Below are 10322 nucleotides of genomic sequence, written 5' to 3'. Positions count from 1 at the left end.
TGAATGTTTACATGCAGTGGTGGGCCACTCGGGAAGAAGAGCCTCCCTCTTACAGGTACGCACCACTTTAAAAAAGCAGGGTAGTTCCCTGGTTTGGTTACTGCACGCGTCTTATTAAAGCGATAGCTTTCTCTTTGTACTTCCCCCTGTTTTCTTTGTTAACCTCGCCTGGACAGAGGTAGCTCCTGTACAGGGAAGCCAAGTGAGTGGAGATGGCGGCCTGAGTGGAGGAAGAGGGCACAGCGCCGGAATGGGTTTCACGCGTTCTGACGTCACGGGTGGAAATGTCCACGTAGCTGAGCCGTATGGCATTTGGTTACGATCTTTGTGTACGAGATCATCGTGAACAATCTTACACGGGAGCGTATGTTTGACAGTGCTTTTATTTTAAGTCGTAGTGTATACCTAACTCCTTTTCTCTTGCGTAGAGTAGCAAACCGGCTGTGCGTCTGGTTGACCTCCGTGCCTATCCTTCCCTTTTCGCCCTTTCTTTCCTCTTACTATGAAACAAAATAAACTGCACTGCAGCACCTACGTTCGAACTGCATGATAACTGCAATGAAAATGAAGTCAAGCATTAAGTTTAATGCTAAAATTACTAGAAAGAAATCTGGCGCAGCAGGTCATTCAACCAGCATGGAAATCGTAGGCAGTGTAAAATCTTTCTAAGAACCGGCACGCTTTTTTTACAAAAGCGAATTGTAATTCTGTTATTTATATGTGATGTTCAGTTATGATAACTGTTAGCCTTGCAGTGTTTCTTCCTAGCAGTCAAATGTATCAAGGTAAAAACCAATTATCTTTTGAACCAGAAAGGCGATGAGGCTGGAAAACATCCAGAATAAGAGAGAAAGAGAGAAATATAAGCTTTAATGACATGCTGGAGATCCATCAACATTCTACAGCACTATATACTAATGTGATATACCGTACACTAGTAAGGTAACGTAACCACTACCACCTCACTTGAAACTCAACAGAGAAGACAACGTTATTTTAAGAAGACTACAAATGAACTCCTATGGTAACGGTATTCTATTGCACAGGATATCTCCAGCGCAATTCTGCTACCTTTGCAAGTTTTGCGGAGTTGCCGACACTGCAATGTGTCAAGTGGGCGACTACCGGGAGCAGAATGTATCAGCCTTGTGAAGACGACGACGAGATGTTGTGGTTGCATGAGAGCGCCGAAAAAATAATTCGAAGACGACGACAACAGCGGTGGCACGAGGCGTGAAGCCAAACATGAAGTGGCCATCGAATGAGTGACGTACACGGCAGTGGCGTGTAGCAGCCATATAAATCGGGCCACGGGGCGAGGGACTATGGAGGTGGAAATTGTCTGGGTACCGGCACACTCTGGGAACCCTGGGAACGAGGCGGCTCACATGAATGCTCGAGGTTTCGTCAGCCGAGCAGGTGAGCCGGACGTTCCAGGGAGGTCCACGAGAGATGGGCTGGTGTCCTTTCACGACATTACTAACCATTACAAACTTGAGCGGAGAGTTTACCCTCCACCGGACAAGCAATTGGTGAAGGAGCAGGAAAGCGTCTGGCGAAGATTGCAGACGAGATCTTTCTATACCCATACGTGTTAAACAAAATCTACCCGGACGTTCAGGCGGAATGCAAATGGTGCCAGGAACTGGCCACCTATGACCACATAATGGAGCTGTAGCGTAGCGCCGCCACCGGCGGATATTATGCGCGATCCTTCTCTCGAGCAGTGGGAGGCCGTGTTGGCCAGCTCAGACCCGGTCGTCCAGACCAGGGCCGTGGAGTGGGCCACCCAGGTCGCCGTCAGCCATGAGCTGATGGCCATCTAGCACGGAATCGTCCGCACATGCGTTCTGACGAAAATAAAGTTTTTCCATCCATCCATCCATCTGGCCAGCCATCTAGCAAGGAGTTCGCCAGTGCTTCAGGCACCGGAGTGAAGTACCCTGGCGTCGGGCCCGTGCTTCATGCCTCTTACTGGACCAGGATGTTGTTCCAGAGGCGTCGTTCACGCGTTGTTTTGATCGCAAGCAGGAGGGTGCCGACTGACGGAGAAATGAAGCCCATGTACCTGGAATACAGGTGGAGCCATCGGACTTGGTGTCCGACGTTGCGGCTTCTACCGTGCCAAGGCCAATTATCTCAAATTGGCCAACTTGCTCACGTTCCCAACGTCAAAACCTAACTTACTCCTGCATCATTGGATCCCGGTTGTTCGCCTGGGGGTGGCCGGGATTTTTCTTCGGCGGTGCCTGTCTTCGGCACCGCTTCTACATTCCTAACAATGCCTCCGTCGCCACCTCTAGTCCATATCGCAGCTCCAGTGCAGACCATGAAACTGTAGGCCCCTTCTTAACTCGATCTTTTCCTTGTAGACTTTTTGAGGGTTTGATTAGATTGCAGAGCTTCGTTTTCTTACTGGGCTGTATTTTCTGAAATGAACGGCTTGTTGTCTGGTAACGAAGGGCTTCGTCACTTCATGCGCTGAGGTTGTGCCTCAGCAGCGATTAATTAATAGAAAGAACCTCATCAGAACCACCTTGCGCCACATAATGGTGGAGTCTCGGGACTCACGGGACACCGCAAAAAGCGAAGACGGAAGATCAAGGAACAGCCAAATGAGAGGCGACAGATGAGGACCAGGAAGAACTGTGGGAGGCCATGCTGTTTTACCCAGTCCTGGACGACCAGCGAAAGCTGGTGGAGCGGGTCAGGGTGGCATCGAGAGCCCACGAATTCCTGAAGTGAGGAAGCCTATGGGCGATATAAAGAAGATCTATTTATTTATTTATTTATTTATTTTATTTATTCATACTGCAGGCCAACATACTGGCCCATGCAGGAGGGGTAATACAGTTTACAAGGTAATAACAATGCAACAAAGATAATAAAAAATGTATATATAACCAGTGCATGAAAATGATGCATCCCATAGCCACGTTACAAAGATCATAATGCTTCCCTTAGCACAGTAACTGTCTCCTTAATTCACAAATAATTGTTTCTGTTTATTTCTCTCTCTCTTTCTCTCTCTCTCTCTCTCCGTCTCGTTTTCGTGCTCATAACAGAATCATAACAAACTGATTTGATGACGGTGGGGCAGCTGGATTCGACGCAGTCTGACTGTGCTCTCACCGTGTTGCAAAGATACAATCCCGCTACGGAAATCCAGCTGCACAGTTTGCCGTCATCGGGAAAAGCTTCAACCGGTTTCGGCTGTTCCAGCCATCGTAATATCCTCGGTGGAAGGATTCTGCGCCAAGTATTCAACGCGCCTGCGCGTCCACACACCAGCGCCTATAAGACCTATAAGCGCCTATGGGACCCATTCGTCGTCAAACCATTTTGGCGGCTGCGGGACATCTGCATTCTAAGCAACCTGACCGTGCTCTCACCTTGTTGTACAGGTTGGTCGTTCTACTTATATATTTTAGCCCTTATTCTCAGTTTTGCTGTCCTTGCTGCTGCCAGTGCTAATTTTTTGTGCATGTTGAAATATTGCTCTGCGAAATACAATGGCAGCTCTTCTTAATAAGCTCAGAGAAGAACTTGAGGAGGAACTGAAAAAGGTAGGAGTAAGCTCAAAAGACATCTGAGGAAAGAACTAAGAGAACTTAAATATAATCGTGATATTTTCATTGTAAAGTTTGAAGCAACGAAAAAGGAACCTAAGTGTTGAAAAGAAAAACAATGGAGGATTAAAGAAAGCAGATGAAACCTTGATAAACGAATGCCAAGGCAAGAGGAAGCTGCTCGAGGACCATGAATTAGAATAACTGCGTGCGAGCACTACTCCAGGAAGTGTAATATCGAAAAAGGAAAATGTCAAAACTGTTTGCGACATGGGGACAGCACTGGGCAAATCAATAACTTCGCAAGACATTGAAAGTTGTCAGAGAGTTAAGGTTCGAAACAGCCAGTCATGTCCTAACATAGTTGTGCAGTTCAGGAGCCGTGCAAAGAGTGGCACACCTCTCCAGAAAGCAAAGCGAATTAGTTTTTAGAGGTCCGATTTTGGTTTCTCGCCCAGCACACCTGTCGAGGCGAACCAACACTTCTGACCGACCCTGAAAAGAATGCTAGGGTTTGCAATCGAGAAACAAAGGAGGCCTGCAAATGGGAAGTTCTTCTGGACCAGAGGGAAGAAAATTATTGCTTGAAGAAAAACGAACAATCACATGTAATCTACGTGCGTAACGAGCACGACCTTGACAAAATTGCGTGAATGGCTGCACGATTGATGGTCAAAAAAAAAAAGCAGGACCCTATCTATTCTTCATTTCAAAGTTCGGTCAGTCCGAGCCAGTGAGGACCAGTTAAACTGCCTGCTTGAACAGTTCGAAAAGCTTGCAATAGTGCTCATAATAGTGCTCACGGAGACATGGTATTCCTCCGCTTATGGCATTATAAAAACCAAGGAATATGAAACTTTATCAGAAGGTAGCGAAATCGGGGCTCTGGAAGGTTATTTAGTGTGCCTCATTGCATTCACTATGAAATACTTGAATAAATTATCTTGATAACTAGTGATGTCGAATGCCTTGCTTTGGTGCAACGAAAGTATGTTCGCAGCAATCTACCGCCCACCCAGATAAGCGAATATTCAGTTTTTTCTTTCATTATCTGGAATCAATTTTCGAATAAGTGACTGAATATAGATACGCGCTAGTTCTCAGCGGTGATTTCAGCCTCGACATGTTAGACTATTGCGCCTCTGTCCAGGAACTTAAGATCTTATTATGATCACATAAATATTTAATGTGATTCAAACGCCGACGCATATAACCACGAGCATTAGCACTCTAATTGACCTATTCGTCACAAACCTTAAGGCAGAACAATTAGCTTCAGGCGTCATAGCGTACATGTCAGCGACCATTTACCTAAATTTTTACCTGTCGGTCAGGTTCGTCGACAGGGAAAAGATCTAATACCAGTAGAAAAGTTCAAGACATCTGTCCAAGAACCCTCGAAGATATCCGTGCAAAACTTTCATAACTGGATAAGGATGCAGCACACAGTTCGCACACGCATGACCAGGCATACAGTAATTTCATATCGGGAAGAAAGGGAGTTCACCGAGGGGCCCGATTTTTATTAATCATCTCATAGGGAGCCAACAAACAAAGACACCAAGGACAACACAGAGGAAATGACTTGTACTTACTAATTGAAATAAAGAAGTTATAAATTACTGGAATTGAAAGTGAATGAAAACACTTGCCGCAGGTAGGGAACGATCCCACGTCTGGGATCGCGTGCGATGCTCTACCGATTGAGCTACCGCGGCGCCGTGTCCCCATCCACTTTCTGGGGTATTCATGTGTTAATACTAGAACTTGAAACTGGAAGACGGCGCCGCGGTAGCTCAATTTGTAGAGCATCGCACGCGTAATGCGAAGACGTGGGATCGCTCCCCACCTGCGGCAAGTTGTTTTTAAAGCGAAAGCTTTACTGGTCGCGAACTTCCGATTTCGCCGTGGCGGTGCTTCGAGGAGGTACACGACGTCCCAACGTGCGCCTCGCCGTGGATATTTGTCTGTCTCACTTCGTAGACACTACCGAACTACAGGTGTTCGAGCCACAGGTGTTCACCGAGCCACAGGTGTTCCGCCGCTGCTCAGCGCCGCGCCTTTCCACCGCCGCCGTTTGGTATGACGTCACACCGCGTTCTTCGACGTTGCGCCCACCTCCACTCGCTTTGCCAGCTGCATCGCATGCCTGATAACATTTCGGATGATTGAAAAGGAGAGGTCGCGTGCGCCGTAACCACAGTTGAGGCGGCAGTATGGACGGCGACAATTCTGATACGCAGGAGGAGGCCTGGAATCGACATCGGAACGAGATGAAGAGGAAACGAGTCGCCCAGGAAACAGACGAACAGCGCGCCGAACGACTGGCTAAACGCCGAAACATAGCTAGGCAACCAGACTAACCTGGACTTGCAATCAAGATTAACCAAGGCTAACCAAGGCTAACCATGCTATGCCTCAGCTTTCGCTACGTATATCGTGGCATAGCCGAGCTAAGCCACTGTAAATTTTTTTCATTCACTTTCAGTTCCATTAATTTATAATTTATTTATTTCAGTTAGTAAGTACAAGTAATTTCCCTTTGTTGTCCTTCGTATCTTTGTTCGTTGGCTCCTTATGAAGTAATTTCACATCGTCGTTTAAGCAAGCTTACTTGAAATATTTCACTGTAATAGCTGTAAAAAGGATGAGACATGCGTGCAAGCCCTGGATAAGGAATGAATATCTCAAGATGATACAAATAAAATATGCATTTTTCGAAGGTTTTCTAAGCGCACATGACAGTGCTGATCGGGAAGCTTTCAGACAACTCAGAAATAAAATTGCCTTCCTGTGTAATGTCTTCCTGCGTAATAGAAAACGCGACTATCTTTAAATTTTTTTTTCAGCCGCATATTTACAAAAAGCATAAGGTGTTATGGAGAAAGATAAACGAAATATGTGGTCGTTCTGCGGTAGCTGAAACTGTTACCGTACTTATTGTAAATGGTGTAACAATGCGAGGCTCAAAATCAGCCGGAAGGTTTAACAACCTTTTGTGTATTCAGTAGCAAGCCAGCATTATGATGAGGTATTGGATAGTATAACATCAAACATTCTATTTTTATCCTTTAACTAAAAATGAAGTTCTGAAAATATTTCGTTCCCTTAACAATAGCTCACCATGTGATGTTGATAGTATACAAATAAGGCCAGTCAGGTGCGTATTAGATTTAATTTACAACTCCTTGTTTATGTGTACAACCTTGCGATTTCAGCAGGTCATTTTCCGAATATGATGCAAAATTTCAGAAGTTACTGTGTTATTTAAAGGAGCGGATAAAAATAATTTATCTAATTACCAGCCAATCTCTGTACTGTGTGTCTGAGTGTCTTGGGAAAGCTGCACATTCTAGAATAACAAAGATCGTCCGAAAATTAAAGTTATTATCTCCCTCGAAATTTGGTTTCAGAAAGGCCATTCTACAGAACTCACTCTTTTTAGCTCAAAAATAATTTATTGAGAAGCGTTTCGGAAGAACGAAGTTGCAACTGGGATATATGCAGATTTTTTAAAAAGGCATTTGATTGCCTGAACTACACCACCCTACTTAGGAAGATGGAACTATATGGTGTACGAGGGATCACACTTGCATTAATATTTTCATACCAGAACCGCCGTATGCAGAGCGTCATAATTGACGACATCTCCTAATTACAGCCTATGGCAACGTGCCAACAAATGCTGCCCCTCAAGGCAGCATCCTTGGACCATTGCTGTTCAGCTTCGATATTAATGGCATCACACACATTTGCGAGAAAACCACCTACGTAGTTTATGCGGAATACGCGACACTGTTATTCCCAAGCATAAAATTGCCCATTTCTTGCGCAGACATAAATGAAGTTCTGAAAACTTTAAGCAGGTGGACTGACATTAACTCGCGGCGGATTAACGTCACCAAACAAAAAGCGGCACCCTATTCACCAAGACAGTCACCCGTACCAACGTTACTTGATAACTTATATCTTTGCGAAACAGCGATTGAAATAGTTGACTCAGTCAGAATACTGGGTGCTCAATTCCACAATATTATGCCCTCGGACGCACATATAGTTCAAGTAACTGCTCGTTTGTATAAAGCTTTAGGTATACTAGCTCGTCCTTGGTTTTTAAAAGCGCAAGAATTTCTACGCCTACCCAACGAGAAACTTGTGCGTCACGTAAGACAATGAATGACTTATATCCCCGCAAGCTAGCAAAACGATGCAGTGATGCAGAGAGTAGACACTTTAAATCCCATTTGCAAGATACTTATTTTATTTTGCCCCAATTTATTAAAAGCAGAAAAAATAACCCTTTTTTTTCACTGCTCGATTAATGGCCGATCCTCCAGAATGGATGGCGTCATTTCACTATAGAACAACAAGAACAAGACTCATACCCACGTAAAGTAGACGCTACAAGCGCCCGGCAAGTGAAGCGAACAGCTCGTACATTCATTGAAATTACCAATACAGCATACCGAACAACATACGTTTCAATAAAGAACATGCTCAAAACAAGCATCCGAACCATCAGTAATGCATTACATACTCCCCTCAGCAAAGGTAGTATAGTGGTTTTGCAACAGCCTCGCTTAATTAACCTTAATTTTTCTTCATCCATGAATCCATGTTTCCTATCGAACACGATAAGCCAACGATCGATGAGGGTTGATAAGGGCTTATGCTGGTCGGATCAAGTACTATAACATTGATAATGACATCGGGCGGTGTGGAGATGAGCAAGTGGCATAATGCTTACGCATACTAACAATCATTAAACTTCAGTTATACAACGCATTCTCTTTATCCCATTTAAACTAGTGTTTTCTTGTCTTGGGAAGAACTATGCTAACCAGTCAAACTAGGAAAGTAAAAAAAAAAACACTCAGTGCTTTTCCACTCTGTCAAGAAGGGTGACGGGCGAAGCTGTGTATGTAGGCCCCTTAATGGCGAAGTACACCTCCGCCGCGGGACGGCCCGGCATTGCACTATCTTCGGCATCGGCCCACGTATGGGGAGTGCTTAACGCCTGCTTCACTTCCGCCGCGGGTCGGGCAGGTATTGCACTATCTTCGGGATCAGTCCACGTATGGGAGTGCTTAACGCCTGCTACACCTCCGCCGTGGGTCAGCCCGGCATGCCACTATCTTCGGAGTCGGCCCACGTGTAGAGTGATTAACGCCTGCTTCACCTCCGCCGCGGGTCGGTCCGGCATTGCACTATCTTCGGTATCGGCCCACGTGTAGGGAGTGCTTAACGCCTCCTTCACCTTCGTCGTGGGTCGTCCCGGCATCGCACTATCTTCGGGGTCGGCCCACGTGTGGGGAGTGATTAACGCCTGCTTCACCTTCGCCACGGGTCGGGCCGGTATTGCACTCTCTTCGGGATCGGCACACGTATGGGGAATGTTTTGCTTACCACGCCAACGACACGGAAATTTCCTTGGGCGGTAGTGGTATACAGCTCCGCTGTAAAAAGCCATTCCACACGTAGCTTGAGCAGACGGTAAAGCGCATATTGGGCTATTGTTTCATCGCTTCAACTTGGTTTCTGTACAATGGCTGTATTAATGTATATTGGCTTGGCAACAGAAACAACTCCTCAACACCCCGGAAATTACGTTTCTCAGTCAGGCGAGACTGCCATTTAAAGGAATGAAGAAAAACTCGCGTATACACTCTATGCTCAAATGAGCATAGGGAAGTGCCATTTTCCAGAACTGAAATAGCAAAACAGAAGTTTCAAAATTGCAAAACAGAAACGGTTCGCTTCCGGTTTTATTAAAACTGACCAGGACGAATTTCTCTACAAAGGAACCCGCATGGGTTTCCTTTGTAGCATTTGCTACGAACGGGTGGATGTCTGACTTTAGCTTTATCAATTAGTTCTCTCCACGTTGCGGGTTTCCGCAGAACTATTACGTGAAACATACCACGCGTAACTAAAACGTTCAAGTTGAAAGTATTAGTAGCAAAGTGATCGGACATGTGTGTGTGTGTGTGTGTGTGTATGTGTGTGTGTGTGTGTGTGTGTGTGTGTGTGTGTGTGTGTGTGTGTGTGAGAGAGTGTGTGTGTGTGTGTGTGTGTGTGTGTGTGTGTGTGAGTGTGTGTGTGTGTGTGTGCGTGTGTGTGTGTGTGTGTGCGTGTGTGTGTGCGTGCGTGCGTGCGTGCATTTACGATGTGTGGCTTCATGTATTCTTGAGTGTCATTCATAAGCAAAAAGTAAACTTGAAAGGGCAGTAAAAATCTCATCGGAAACTATTTTTTTGTTTTGTTGTATGTAGTGACATGAATGTAAATGATTGATAGTGTGTACAGGTTAAATTTCTTGCATGCCATACATATATTTCGCCAGTTTGTCTGCTACTTAGTAATGCTGCAGTGGTATATTACGAAAATCTTTATCATCAGATATGTTTTCCTTCATGTGCTCATTTGAATTTGTTAACGTTCTACTGTGGTTATTATCCAGCGCGGAAAATTAGTGTGCCGTCTCAATTCTGTTACTGCTGTACCGCTTTGTTAAAGAGGCCTTGTGAAGTGAACCCTTGTCAAGTGACCTAGATTTCACTTTTCCTTCTAGCCCGAACCATTAATGAAAATTGAGAAATGAATATATTTCTGTTTAAAAATAAATTCATTTGTCATTTCGCAGTTTCGACGCTGTAGAGCTTGCCTTGTCGCAATTTCTAGGTGATAATTCAGCAGTACCGCACCATACAAGTAATCATGTTTTATTCTCTTTAGAATGCATATTTTTCCTGC

At 45.0% G+C, this 10322-nt stretch overlaps 1 non-coding gene across 1 annotated transcript; it reads left to right on the top strand.

Moving 5' to 3' along the window:
* The first annotated feature begins 5354 nt into the window (after positions 1–5354).
* On the top strand, positions 5355–5426 carry TRNAT-CGU (transfer RNA threonine (anticodon CGU)). The gene has a single exon. It is a non-coding gene; the product is annotated as a tRNA-Thr (tRNA).
* The last annotated feature ends 4896 nt before the right edge of the window (positions 5427–10322 follow it).

Source organism: Dermacentor albipictus, chromosome 2, assembly GCF_038994185.2.
Source record: "Dermacentor albipictus isolate Rhodes 1998 colony chromosome 2, USDA_Dalb.pri_finalv2, whole genome shotgun sequence".
NCBI classification, from domain to species: Eukaryota; Metazoa; Arthropoda; class Arachnida; order Ixodida; family Ixodidae; genus Dermacentor; species Dermacentor albipictus.
This window is presented reverse-complemented; position numbering and strand designations above follow the sequence as displayed.